Raw genomic sequence first — 15837 nt, 5'->3', positions numbered from 1 at the left:
AAATTGTTTGAGACATTATTCTTTTTTATTTTTAAAATGCTGAAAAAGTACCCAAAAGATATAATATAAAATGAGACTTAAAATATACTGTGCAACTTTTTTGTGTTAGATAGTAAATAAAAAAAAATCAACAAAACAAACAATCAAGATAGTAAATAAAAAAAAAATCAACAAAACAAACAATCAATTAACATACAATATTTGAAAAGTCTATCATTCTTTTTTCCTCATAGTACGCTCCCCGTGCCGCTTCCCGGTTCGCGAACCGGAAGCTTCCCACGCAAAAAAAAATATATATTTTTTTTTTTTACCCCGTGGGGCCCTTTTAAAACCTCCACGTCAAACCTAGGGGGTCAGGGAGGATCTACTATGCCCCCTTATGGTCATTTCCCCCTTTGTTTTGGCCTCCTCTTGTCTCTAGATCCTACCGAAAGACAAGATGGCGGCAGCTCCGGACTGTTTAGAATGTTGACAGACACCGGAGAGCCAATCAGCTTCGCTTCGCAAAGTTCCGTTACGCGTCAAGTACGCGAACCGGAGCGCTGCCCGGAAGGCTGTTACAGATATATATCTTTTTTTGAACGTTAATTTATCAAAATCCACTGGAGCACATATATTGAGACCTAGCAAAGGCACGTCGGGCTAACAGTCCCTACAATTTTGCCAAGTTTCGTGCAAATCCATTCAGCCGTTCGGGCTAAAAGTGAGGCCAACCGCCCTATGGAAATTAAAATGGGAAAAACGCGTTTTGGGACCCCCCTCTTTTCTTGGCCCCCGCTTGACGAACCCCCCCAAATTTTCAGGGGCTGCTCAGAAACAAAATGTTTCATTTTCCTGAAAATTTCAGCCGATTCCGTCCACAAACGCCAAAGTTATTAGACATAGAATTTTAAAAAATCCCATAGAGAAAAAATCCTAACTATATATACCTACTGGTGACCGCCAGTAGGTAATATATATATATATATATATATATATATATATATATAACCTACTGGCGGTCGCCAGTAGGTAGTTATAGTTAGGATTTTTTTCAATGTTAAATCTCAAAATTCTATTTGGAATAACTTTGGCGCCGGTTGACGAGTCTGCCCGAATATTTCCTCAAAATGGCCTCGTTGAGCTCCGGTCCTTCCCTGAAAGTTTGGGGGGATGCGTCAAGCGGGGGCCGAGATAAAAGGGGGGTCCCAAAATGTGTTTTCCCCATGTTAATTTCCATAGGGCGGTCGACCTCACTTTTAGGCCAAACGGCTGAATGGATTTACACCAAACTTGGCAAAATTGTAGGGACTGGTAGCCCAATGTGCCTTTGCTATGTCTCAAGATATGTGCTCCAGTGGATTTTGAGTAATTTAGGTTCAAAAAAATATATATATCTGTAAGCGCGCCCCGGTACGCGCACCGGGGAGCGCACCGGGCGCGCCACGCGACTTGTGCACGGAAAGCTGATTGGCTCTCGGGTGTCTGTAAACATTCTAAACAGTCCGGAGCGGCTGCCATCTTGTGTCTCGGTAGGATCGAGACATGAGAGGTGGCCAAAACAAGGGGGGAAATGACCATAAGGGGGCAGAGTAGACCCTCCCTGACCCCCTAGTTTTGATGTGGGGGCTTTAAAAGGGCCCCGCGGGGCAAACACACTTTTAATTTTTTTTCTCGTTTTTTTGCGGGGGGAGCGCCCGGTACGCGCACCGGGAAGCGGACCGGGAAGCGTACTATTAGGAAAAAAGAATGATAGACTTTTCAAATATTGTATGTTTATTAATTGTTCTTTTTTTATTATTTTTTTTATTTAAGTACCAACATGTAGGTACCAATGCAGAGTCTAAAATTTAATATACACCATCTCCTTTGTAGATATCTTGCATGTTGTTACAGAAGTTATTGTGGTATATGGAATTCATAGCGTAGTCTGTCAGGAAAGTAGAAACAATATGGAGGCAGGAGATGATAAAGAGATGTTAAATACACATTGGAGATATTATAGTGGGAGCAAACTTACTATGTAACACAAAAAAGTTGCACAGTATATTTTAAGTCTGACTTTACATTATAATCAATTTGGTACTAGTTTAAGAAATACATATAAAAATGAATAATGTCTCAAACAATTTTTGAATTATTAAATATAAATTTATTTTTCAGATTCCTTTTCCAAATTTAACAGAACTTCTAATATTTGATTGTCAGAAATGTCCTCATTTTGAATCAGGAAATCTACTGATTGTACACATTGAAGTAGTCCATAGTCCAGTGATTCATCCATGAATTCTGAGTCATTGGGTTCAATAACTTTATTATTGTTGCTCTCCAGAACAATTTCGATGGAATTTTTTTGCTCTCCATTAATTTTTGTGCTGTAATTTGCATTTAAAAAAAATATATCAGTAGAGATAGGGCACTGTTGGGTTTAGGTTCAGACAGGTACTTTGGTTTTTTTAACAGTGATTTTATCTTTGGGCAGAGTATGGTATCAGACTGGAAGTAGAAATATAAAAAAGTGTATGTGATAAAGCCCAAGTAAATTCATAATTATACAAGACAAGCCTAACTCCATCCATAACTATAACAGACAAGTCTATCTTATTCGATATCTATTACAGAGGGATAGTATATAACTATCAGAAAATGTTTTCCAAATTAACTTAAAGTGCACAACATACTTCAGTTTTTAAAATAACATCTTACCTTTCAAAAAGAAGTTTAAGTTGTCAGTGAAAATGCTCTTGAAATGTACTTCAGGAAGTAGTAGTCAAAATGTCTGTGTTTCTCTCTCTTTCTTTATATATATTCAGGTACATAACCAATCAAATGTCATGAAATAATAGTAGATAATGAAAGTAACATTTTAATTGGTTGTCAATTCTAACACTTTATACGTGTTTTTGTTATGTAATTTACCTAAGGATATTTAGTCAGGCCTACAGCATAAATGTCTCAATGGAATTCCATCAAATTTGGGTAAATGGTAGGGATTGCTATGTAGTTGGGCCTATTCTATATTTGATGAAAGTGCCTCCTGTGGTTTTTCTGTAAATGACTTTCCCACCTTTTTTTAGGGAGCGCTTACCGGTGCGCGCCCCGGTACGCGCACCGGCAGCGTTATGGGAGTCCTCCATTTTGTGTTTCGGTAGAATTGAGACACAAAATGGAGGACAAACAATGTTGGGAATGGGTAGAAGGGGGCACGGTAGTCACTTCCTGACCCTCTAGGTTTTCTGAGGGGGGATTAGGACGCTCATATAGGCCAAAAATGAAATTATTTTGGTAAAAATTTCGCGGGGGAGCGCTCGGTACGCGCACCGGTAAGCATACTGGGGAGCGTAGTTTGGTGAAAAATAGTGAAAAAAGTTAGAAAAAGATAAACGTTTTGAATGATCAGAGGTAGGGAGGCTCTGAAAAGAGCTTTTGGGTTCTGTGGCTGATTTAGGTACCTACAAGTTGGTTCCAATGCACAGTCTTAAATTCAGGAGGAATATTCTATTCCCCTCATCTGAGAAGTGCACACCATCTCCTCTGTAGATGTCTTGCATGTTGTAACACAAGTTATTATTGTATATTGAACCCATTCCACAGTCTCTCATGTAAGCAGAAACAGATGTATTCACATGTTTCCGTGCTTTCTCAAATTGTGGACAGAATTGGTTGAACCAGTTCTATTTCTGTCTTTGGCATATATTGGAATATACCAAGGCAGTTTATGGAAAAAGTGTCATCAATTGATCAAAGGTGTCCTTTAAAAGCATTTCCAGACCAACCCCAGTCATAGTGCCCAAATCATTTCCACCACAGTGCACTATTAAGAGGTCAGGGTTTGGCAGATGCAAAAAGTTTTTCACCAATGGTATCAATTGATGATATCTCAATCCTCTCTGGCCAATCCACTTGATTTCCACATTTGATAAATCAAGGTTGTGATAATTTCTGCTTGCTGCATACCTTTGAGCCCAGTGGATGTAGCTATGTCCAATAATCCATACAGAATACATGATGTGAGAACATTCAGGTGCAGTCAGATGAAGTGTGGGAATGAAATGGCAGTTGGAACAGTAGGAGTTTACAAAAAAATAATTGTGGAGTTTCCCTGCTGTTGAATCACAAGCAATGATTGGTGGATTCAGTTAGTTGAAAACAGAAAGTTAGGGTGAATGGTTGTGTTGTCTGAAAGAAGCAATTTGAATGGTTAAGAAACAGTCACTAAAAGCAATAATGCCCTGGATAAGCTGGTGTATTGAGAGGTCAAACATCCTTGCTGACTTAATTTGCAAAATTGTAGAATAAACTTTTGAACCTGAGAGTTCAGTTAGGAGGGAGTTACTATGGTAACAGATAGAAAGGTCTGAGAGGGGGAAGGGTGTTGGTTTGAAAATAGTGGGGGAAGACTTTTGATTGGTTGAAATAAGGCATATGTGTGTAAAGTTAGAGATTTTCTATGCCAGTCTTGGTTTCAGTGTATTGAGTGCACACCTTTTGCTCTGCTAAAGAAAAATTGGTGTGTGTGTCTGACACTGTTTTCAATCTCCCAAAGCATTTGTAAAGGTAAGTAATGATTTATTTAATTTAGATAGAGACTTGTTTGCTCTATGGAGAATATTTGGAAGCAGATAGTTAAGTTTCAGTAGCGAAATTGAATGCTTGTACATAGGTCCTGTGTTGTGTTTCTAAAATGTTATTCAAAAAACGATTTTGGGTGCAAATCAATGGTATTTTCATTTGGCCCTTAATTATAATTGCCTTGTGCAGCCAGTGCATCACTTTAAACATGGGAAATAAGTGACACTCTTGTGGCGCAAGGCCTTCATAAATAAGGCCCTGAGTTTGTTTGCTGTTGGTTTGTTTTTTCTTTTTGATAATACTTGCTATGAACATTTGCAAGATAGAGGATTTGTATTTTGGGAAACAGTGAGGTTTCAAAAGTGATATTGAGTGGCTGTACATAGGTTCTGTGCAGTGTTTCTTAAATGTTATTCAAAAAACGATTTTGGGGGAAAATCAATGGTATTTACATTTAGCCCATATTTATGATTGCCTTGTGGCACCAGTGCGTCTCTTTTAACATTGGACGCACTCGTGGCGCAAGGCCTTCATAAATAAGGTCCTGAGTTTTTTGTTGTTGGTTTGTGTCTTGCTTTTTGATAATGCTTTATATCAACATTTGCAAGATAGAGGATTTGTATTTTGTGAAATAGTGAGGGTTCAGTAGTGAAATTGAGTGTTTGTACATAGGATCTTTGCTGTGTTTCTAAAATGTTATTCCAAAAACGATTTTGGGTGCAAATCAATGGTATTTTCATTTGGCCCTTATTTATGATTGCCTTGTGCAGCCGGTGCATCACTTTCAACATGGGAAATAAGTGACGCTCTTGTGGCGCAAGGCCTTCATAAATAAGGCCCTGAGTTTGTTTGCTGTTGATTTGTTTTTTGCTTTTTGATAATACTTACTATGAACATTTGCAAGATAGAGGATTTGTATTTTGGGAAACAGTGAGGTTTCAAAAGTGATATTGAGTGGTTGTACATAGGTTCTGCGCAGTGTTTTTTAAATGTTATTCAAAAAACGATTTTGGGGGAAAATCAATGGTATTTCCATTTAGCCCTTATTTATGATTGCCTTGTGGCACCAGTGCGTCTCTTTTAACATTGGACGCACTCGTGGCGCAAGGCCTTCATAAACAAGGTCCTGAGTTTTTTTGTTGTTGGTTTGTGTCTTGCTTTTTGATAATGCTTGATATCAACATTTGCAAGATAGAGGATTTGTATTTTGTGAAATAGTGAGGGTTCAAAAGTGATATTGAGTGGTTGTACATAGGTTCTGCGCAGTGTTTCTTAAATGTTATTCATAAAACGATTTTGGGGGAAAATCAATGGTATTTACATTTAGCCCATATTTATGATTGCCTTGTGGCACCAGTGCGTCTCTTTTAACATTGGACGCACTCGTGGCGCAAGGCCTTCATAAATAAGGTCTTGAGTTTTTTTGTTGTTGGTTTTTGTCTTGCTTTTTGATAATGCTTGATATCAACATTTGCAAGATAGAGGATTTGTATTTTGTGAAATAGTGAGGGTTCAGTAGTGAAATTGAGTGCTTGTACATAGGATCTTTGCTGTGTTTCTAAAATGTTATTCAAAAAACGATTTTGGGTGCAAATCAGTGGTATTTTCATTTGGCCCTTATTTATGATTGCCTTGTGCAGCCAGTGCATCACTTTGAACATGGGAAATAAGTGACGCTCTTGTGGCGCAAGGCCTTCATAAATAAGGCCCTGAGTTTGTTTGCTGTTGGTTTGTTTTTTGCTTTTTGATAATACTTGCTATGAACATTTGCAAGATAGAGGATTTGTATTTTGGGAAACAGTGAGGTTTCAAAAGTGATATTGAGTGGTTGTACATAGGTTCTGCGCAGTGTTTCTTAAATGTTATTCAAAAAACGATTTTGGGGAAAATCAATGGTATTTACATTTGGTCCTTATTTATGACTGCCTTGTGGCACTGGTGCGTCTCTTTTAACATGGGACGCACTGGTGGCGCAAGGCCTTCATAAATAAGGCCCTGAGTTGCTGTGGTATAAACTTTAATATGTTGCAAATTAGTGTTTATATTGTTTTCTTTTTGTCATTACTTTGTTGTTTGCTAATAGTGGTCTTTAATGTTTTTTTTTTTCAGAACCACAGATTGAAATCAACATTTTAAAAGCAAGCAAAAATGCCATCTAGGCAAAGGAATAGAAAAAATACCATACGTAAAAGAACAAAATCATCAAAGGAAATAAAAGAATCCTCTACAACAAGTACTTCAAAAAACAGCAGAAAAGCTCTAGGTAAGAAAATTAAGTCTTTTCTTCACAATTTATGTAGATCAAAAAGTAATGTTAATGGTAATAAGAAGATCCAGAAGCAGAGAACAAATCTAAAAAGGAAGGAGAGGCCCTCAAAAAATGTCTCTATTGGAGCAGGAGATAAGACTATGGATAGCAATAGAAGGTTAAATCAATTAATGGACATTCGTAGACGAATGTTTCGCAATAGGGTAGTTTTAAATTTGCTAAAAAATTAAAAGAAAGGTAAACAGAGAGCTGCTTTTTACAAGAAAAAGAAAAGTGTAGAGAAGATTGTTGATCAGGCTTTTGAAGTTAAGAAAAAATTATTTATTTTAGTAATCAATAGAATTAGGATACTTAATAAGGCAATTGATGTTTTCAAATCGAACAGTAGATGGAAAAAAATTATTAATCGGACTAATTTTTGTGAAGTATTTTCTGGAGAATGGATGCATAGTTCAAGTTCTGAGCCATTTTTTAATAAGGAGAGTTACTTTCAGGAAAATGATTTGGTGCATGCAGTTGACACCAGTGGTCGAGCATATGAGGTGAAAGATGGTTGTGTGATTGAAAAAGAGAAACTTGTGTCTAGAGATGCAGAAGAGGTGTTAAGTGATGAAGTTTTAGGGAGATGTACTAAGGGTCCAGTGTACACCTGGAAGTGCAGTAGTATTTGTAGTGTGCGAAAAGGATTCAATCAATTTGCTTCGAAATTTCTTACGTACATATAGTAAGAAAAGTCTAAAACAAAAAATGAAGATCTTGCAAGAGTTAGATCCTTGCAGAGTGAGAGAAAGCACAGGTTTGCATGGGCATTCACTGGCGTGTCTTTCTAGAAAAGTATGTCAGAGTGTTTTTCATCATTTTAGGATGTTAGCAGTGCATCATAATAAGGTGAGGAAATTAGTGAGAAGGTTGTATTATGCAAAAAGTCCAGCACTTAAGCTTAAACAGTTAAACAGTGCTCTTTTGCATGGATCTGAAGTGAATGTGAAGACTATTTGTGAAGAAATTGAGTTTTGTTATTTTGGGAACAAGGAGGACAGTGTAGAAATGGATATAGTAATGGATGGTAATGTGGAAGACAATGTACAGATTTCAAGTACAGAAAAGTTTGACGAGGAAATTACCAAGTTTAAGGTGAAATCAAGTGAAAGGCCTAATTTAACTTGTGTGTGTTGTCGATGGACTCATTATAAGATTCACACTAGGTTAGTTGATTTATATGCAAAATGTGAATTAGAAAATAATAGTGAATGGCAGGATTTTGTGAATTATTTGTTGGTGGAGAATTCTTTTGATTTGAGTTTTGATCAGCGTATTTGTAATTATTGTTTGAAAAAATTAAAAGAAAATAGAATGCCTTCAGTTGATAGATATTCCTTCTGAATTGATGGATTTAAATACTTATGAATCAATTTTGATTCAATGTGTCCATCCTTTTCAAGCTATTGTTCGCATGGAGCCTAAGATAGGGAAATTACCTCCTACAGATTTACAAAGAGGATTAAAGGGAAGAGTTGTTTATTTGCCTCTAGATGTCAAGAAAAATATTGATACAATTGGTGTAGAAAGAGTAGAAGAGGATCCTCTGGGTTTTCTAGTTAATGGGGTTCCGACAAAGAGTAAGAAAATCTGGCAAGATTTAGTGGCCTTAGGCCCCTGTCTAGAGGCTGTTGCCAGTTGGATGCAAGCTTCCTGTCTCAAGCTTAACGGGGAGAAGACAGACATCATTCTCCTTGGAAATACCTCCCCGTCTGCTCTTGCACCCGTCTGGCCACCATGTCTTGGTGCTCCTCCTGCGCCCAAGTCCCAGATAAAGAGCCTCGGGATCTGGCTTGACACTGCCCTTGATTTCTCTGTCCAGGCTACTAAGACTGCTGCCACTTGCTTCGGACTAATGAGGATGCTCCGGCGGGTGCTCCCTTTGCTCCCTTTCCAGGCGAGGAGGATCATGGTCCAGGCCCTCATTCTCTCTCGCCTGGATTACGGGAACGCTCTCTACCTGGGAGCACCGGCTTCGGTCCTTCAGAGGCTCCAGGTCACACAAAACAGTGCGGCCCGCCTATTGTTCAATCTGTCCCGTCGGCAGTCGGCGAGGAAGGCCCTGAAGGACCTTCATTGGCTCCCAATGGCTGCCAGAGTGCAGTTCAAAGCTCTGTGCATTATGCACAAATCCTTCCACCGTGTAGGCCCAGCGATTCTGCACCCTCTGGTTATGCCTTATGTTCCAACACGCCCCCTTCGGTCTGGTACCCTGCAGCTGGCCACCTCCTCTAAAATTAACAAAGCCCGTTGGGGTGGCCGCTCTTTTTCTCATTCGGCGACCAGACTCTGGAATGCCCTCCCCTTTGCCATCCGGGGTAACAGCAACCTCCTCTCATTCAGAAAGGACCTAAAAACGCATTTGTTTGCTAAATCTCTCTGATCTGCCCCGAGCCTGCGCTAAAACCATTTTATCTTCAAGCGCTGCGAGGCCCCAGGGCGGTTATGCGCTATACAAATGCAATTTTTCATTTCATTTAGGAAAGTCAAAAAGGTAACGTTGTATTTGGTCAAAAACAATGAGTACTATAAAGATGTAAGTGTTGGAGCAGAGGAAACAGCTACAGAAGAAGACAGTGATTGTTCAGTTGGCCAAATTGAAAAAGTTGATGTGTCTAGAAGTGAAGAAATATATGAACATTAAACTGTTCATCCTTTGCATTCCAAAGAAGTAATGGGGAATGCAATTGACTTGTTTCAAATGAAAGCAGCAAAAGGAAGTCCCATTAGTGTATGGGAAGAAAGTTTGGAAGCTCGTTGTTTTCCACAGTTATTTCCAACAGGTCGTGGTGGACGATATGACGATCGACCAGTTCAAATTCCTGCAGCTGAATACCGGACTTTAAGATTATATGCTGAAGATCCAAAGTTTCGGCAATGCATTCCGTATTTGTTTCATCTACTGTATGAAAGTGATTTGTCTGGGCTTTCTTATGCAGTTAATCATATATTGAAAAGTGGAGCTCATCTGCAAAATGTTTCAGCAAGGGACTTTATGGAGAAAGTCACTCTGCAAGACAGTATTTTGGAATCTCAGCTAATCAATCTCATGGCATGTCAGCGTGGAACAAATGAGTATTGGTTCCATCGTAATGGGGAATTGAAATGTATGCTAAGAAACTTAGGAACTCCTACAAGGTTTCTCACTCTTAGCTGTGCTGAGTATGCATGGGACGACTTACTTCAATTTCTACGAGAGGCAAATGGAAACATACAAAATATAGAATTGAAAACACCTGGAGAACTGTGTTATTTGGATCCAGTGAATGTTTGCAGATTTTTTAATCATAGATTTGAAGCTATGATGTCTTTTATTACCAACAAAAAAAATCCTCCCCTTGGAGAGGTTTTGTATTTCTTTTGGAGGAAGTAATATTGAGCGAGAGGTGCTCCTCATACACATATGTTGTTATGGATTAAAGATGCACCCAAATTTGGATTAGATTCGGATGAAACAGTGATGAGTTTCATTGAAGAGTATTCAACATGTGCTGTTCCAAAAACTACTGAATAAAACAGTTTAAGGCAACAAGTTTTACGTTTTCAATCTCATTGTTGTGGAAAGTACTGTCGTCGAAAATTTAAAAACAAGGAAAAGTACTACACAAAATGTCGTTTTGCGTTTCCACGACCAGTGATTTCTAAGGGAAGAGTAAATCATTTGATGTCATCTCTATGACATACTGTGACGAGGAAATCTCCCAAAAATACATATAAATTAAAAAGAAAAGAAGAGTCCAAGTACATCAACGACTACAACCCAGTGATTTTGTCCATGTGGAATGCTAACATCGATCGTTGCTGACAACTCTATTGCTGTGGCTCGATATGTGACGTCTTACATCACAAAAAAAGAAAAGACAGAACTGAAGGAAATGTGGGAGGACATTTCACATGAAAAGAGTCTAAGCAAGAAATTATACAGTTTCAGTCTGAAGATGTTGTTGCATCGAGAAATTGGAGCATATGAATGTTCTGATCGGTTATCATCAGCAAGTCTCTATGCCAAATCAAGAACAATCATTTGGGTGAGTCTAGGTCTTGCTGCAACACAAAACCGAGTTTTGAAATCTGTACAAGAAATTGAATATTTGACGGAGAAAGAACCAAACAGTACAGATATTTTGAAGACAAATATGTTGGATACATACTATCCAAATAGAAGTACTCACCTTGAGAACACCTGTTTGTATGAAGTTCTGCAAAACTACAGTTATAAGAGGAACATCACAGAAGATATCAATAATGGAAAATATGCTGTCATTGGGTATGAAGGATGTCTAGTGAAGCAGAGAAAAGGCCATTTGATTAATCATCGAAAATTGAGTTGCGAAGCTCCAGACAAAAGAGAATTTTACTATTTAGCTCTTTTGCAACTCTTTAAGCCATGGCGTACAGAAGAGGAACTACTTGGAGATTTTCTGTGTTATGAAGACTCTTTTAATGCAACTAAGGATACCATAGAATGTCCTGTTTTTCCAAATTATCTGCAAATGTTGAACGAAGAAATTGAGCAAGAAACCACAATTGCTGAAGAGATTGCTAGAGACAGTTCTCAAGACAGTCAGAGTTCTACTTCATTGAGTCAGGATCCACTAGGAGGACCAATTATCCAAAATGAAGCTGCAACTGCCATGGATGAGGTGGAAAGAGCTATGGAACAAGCTCAAGAGGATGGAGTTAACTTAGAAGATTTGATAAAGCAACTAAACGTTGAGCAGAAAAAGATATATGACGAAGTCACTGAACAGATTGAACATGGATTCAGACATGAGAAAAAAGAGTGCTCATGTACATCATTTGAGCCTGTCCGACTGTACGTAAGTGGAGAAGCGGGAACAGGAAAAAGTTTTCTGATTGAAGCCATTTCAACTTATCTGCAGAAAAGGACTGATTCACCGCTGTCTTGTGTTGTAACTGCTCCAACTGGTCTGGCAGCACAAAACATTAAAGGGATTACTCTACATCGTTTACTGATGCTGCCAGTTGAGCATGATAATACATTGCATTACAACAAGTTATCTGGAGATGCGTGTTCTGAAGTTTCAAGAGTCTTGAAGAAAATTAAACGTCTTATCATTGATGAAGTAAGCATGGTCTCAAATCTAATGCTTGCTTTTGTGCATTTGAGAATGCAAGAAATTCTTAGAACAGAGTATGATGTGTTATTTGGAGGAAAACACATTATTGTTTTTGGAGATCTATTGCAGTTGACTCCAGTAAAAGGACAACCAGTGTTTAAAATGCTCACACATGAAGATACCAGGAAGTCCCTTGGAAGCATTGTAAACGTTAATATATGGTTAAATTTTAAATATGCTGAACTGCTTCAAAATATGCGACAGGTAAAGGATGAAGATTATAAATATATTCTACAAGATGTAAGGATTGGAAAAGTAAGTGAGCTTGGGAAAGAAGCTTTACATGCTTGATTAATTTCAAATTTGTATCCAAATGAAAACATTCTACCAGAGAATATTTTTTAAAAAATGACTGAGAAGAAATCTGGGATATGTTTGATGCCAACTCTGCAAGAATGTTCCATCTTCAACAACAAAATGTTAAAGTTAGAAAATGAAGAGATTGTGAAACTGGAAACAATAGATAAAATAGAGCACATGGGTGTTTTGTCAGAAAATTTGAAAACAAAATTGGATTCATTAGAGAAAAGTATTTCTAAAACAGCTGGTTTTGAAAAGACTCTGAATGTGTGTTCAAATTGTCGTATCATTTTCAGAAGGAATTTAAATGTTAAAAGAGGTCTGGTAAAGGGAGCAATGGGTTATGTTGTTGATTTTGTGAATTATAGAAATAGAGATGGAATTGAATTTTTAAAAATAAAATTTGATGGTATTGAGCAAGTACAACAAATCAGTCGTTGTTCTGCTAGATTTTTACTTGTAAAATACTTATATGTTCGCCGAAAACAGTTTCCTGTTTGTTTGGCATATGCAGTAACAATTCATAAATCTCAAGGTTTAAGTGTAGATAGTGCTTTGGTGAACATTGGAAGATCTGTGTTTAAAGAGGGTCTGGCATATGTGGCATTATCCAGAGTCAGAACTTTATCAGGATTGTACTTGATTGAGTGTGATGAGACAAAGATTTGTGCGGATCTAGATTGTGTTAAAGAACACAATAGGTTAAGAAGAGAGTATGCTCCACATTTGCCTCAATATCCTCTGTTTGAAAAACGTGTGGTAGGCCGAACAAGAAGAAATGAGAATAATTGCAGTGAGGTAGTAGCAAAAAGACAAAAAGTAGATGAAACTGTAATTCAAAACAGAAAGAAAAAGGATTGTGATGAAAATGTTGTTGGATTTCAGTTTGAAAATAGTTCTGGTGTCAACTGCTATGCTAATGTAGTGGTTAATGTTGTCTTGTTTTCTTCAAACTTTACAAGAACAGATTGTTGAAAATCGGGATCAAAGATTGTGTGGTTTATTGAATTATGTGTTTGAGAAATGTAGCAGTGATAGAGCAAAAATAGAAAGTGTAACAGAAATTCAAAATATTTTAGATATGTGTTCTGGTCAAGATAAATTTTCACAGAACATTCAGCCGGATTGTCAGGAATTTTTAATGTATATGTTTGGTGTTTTGGAAGATGAAGGTGTATATGTAGATAATCTTTTCAGCCTTTCTTATCAATGGCAGCATGACTGCCACAATTGTAGTTTATCAAGTAATACTAGAATAGACACTGAAAGATTTATATATTTGATTTTACCAGACTGTAAATCAGTGTTATTTAAAAATCTAGTTAAAGCAGCAGATCATAATATGGTGTGTACCCAATGTAAGTGTCCAATGCTATCCACATCATTTATACAAAGTTATTGTCAGTATATCATTTTTAATTTTCCAACGATGTAGACCTGATGGAACTAAATTGACAACTTGTATCAAAAATGTTGTGGCTTCTCAGTTATCAATTTCAGGAAGAACCTTTACAACTGAAGCTATTATTTATCATGACGGTCCTTCGACAACATCAGGACATTATACATGCTACTTAAAATGTAAAAAAGGTTGGAGTTACTGCAATGATTCTCATTTGACTTATAAACAACGTTTCCCTCATGACTTTAAAAATTCTTACCTAGTGTTTTTAAAACCAAAGTTTTAGTAAAGGGAATTGGCCTTTGAAGACGGGAATAGTTAATAAAAGTTAGTTAGTTAGTTAATCTAATGTTTAAAATTATTTATCTCATATAGGTACTGTAAGTGGATCTCATAGTAAAAAATACTCATATATCTGACACGATTTGGCTGTAAGGAAAGTGTAAGGTATGATGTTCTTAGATCTTTTTTCATAGGAAGTCGATGAAATGGAAGTTATAGAGAACAGCAGACTTTTTTTCCACCAAAAGGACCTTCACTATCTTCTATTTGGCCTCACGGAAAAGTAAGTGAATCAAAGATTAGTGTACATATATGAGTTGTACGTTTTTATGTTTTTTTTTAAACACAATCTTTTAGATTGTGTTTTTTTTCCCCGCTGTTATATGATGAAGAGTTTGAACTCACTAATTTTAGTGAAATTCAATATATTCTGAGAACAGCAAAAATAAACAATGTGACATATTGTAGAAGTTATTCTATAGTTTGCATTGTGTAATTTATATTGTATTCCCATTGTCTCACACTCATTTTCCTTTTTCTACCCTTATTTAGCTCTCTTTACTCATTTACACTGCCTTTTTTTAACTTTGTTTCATCGCTGTTCCTTTACTCCACTTCATTCACAACTCCTCAATCCAATTTGAACTGTCTGCATTTCCTCTCTCCCTTCCATCACTTTTCATCTTTCTCACATTCTCTCAGTACCACTGCTTTAGTTTTCTTCCCCTCTCTTTCTTTTGCTCCTTTACTCTTTTTCCTTTCTCACTCATTGTACTGCAGTTCACTCAGTCCTTCCGTTTGTTTTTCCGTGTACTTACTCTCTCACTCCTTTTTCCTCCATCGTTCTATATTAACCTCATTCCCTTCATCCCTTCATCCCTTCACTCTGTGACTCCCCTTCACTCACTCTCAGTCATCTTCTATTCCTCTTTCTTATTAATAGTACCTTATTAAGACTCCTCTCCTTTTCACTCATTTTCCTTTTACTTTCTTATTTTTCCTGATTTTGTTTTGGTATCTCACATTCTTTTAGTATCTTACTTACCTTCAGTAATTTGTTTTCCTTCTATTTCTTTTTCCCTCTTTTTTGTCTTTCTACACTACTTTATTTCTGTTTTTGTATCTTTCACTCTTGCTTTTTTTCTTAGTACCCTTTTTTTGATTTTTTACCTCTTGACCTGTTTCTTCTATTTTAAAATATATATTTTACTAATTATAACTTGTTTTTTCTTTTGTCTTTCACAGATAGAAGTAAGTTTTCATTAATTATATGGTAAGTGTGTCTACAAAATGTAGTTTGTCATCACCCTTTGCTTTAACCTCACTACTTTTCTCTCACCCTACCTCACCCCTGTTTCCTTACTCTGCTTCCCTCACTTATTCTTATCCTCCATGTTTACTTCTGTTTTCCTTACTTTCCTACCACATTCAACTTCTTTCAGTGCCCCTGCTCATCCACACTCCCTCACTTAACTTTTTTACTGGTTCACTTAGTCCCTTTCTGACACTCCTTCTGTCACTGACCATGTCATGAGTGATGTAATATGTGATGTCATCAGCAGTGCATTACACGCGCAAGTTATAGTGAGTCCAACTAACTATAACGTGGGAATTCCAATGGTTTTATGTCAGTAAAATTTCCAGGTAACTATAACTGGTGTGAAACCTATGGTATTTCAGTGAATTTCATAGGTTTTTTAACTGCTAATTCCTAACTATAACTGGTGTGAAACCTTTGTTTTTTTCTGTGAATATATATATATATATATAAACTCCAGCCTGTCCCTCGATGCACTTTCCGTGCGGACAAGAACGAGACACCAAATGACGCCACAGCCAGACTCAAAGTACTT

Source organism: Lissotriton vulgaris, chromosome 8 (genome assembly GCF_964263255.1).
Source record: "Lissotriton vulgaris chromosome 8, aLisVul1.2, whole genome shotgun sequence".
Classification (NCBI taxonomy): Eukaryota; Metazoa; Chordata; class Amphibia; order Caudata; family Salamandridae; genus Lissotriton; species Lissotriton vulgaris.
Note: the sequence above shows the minus strand (reverse complement) of the source record.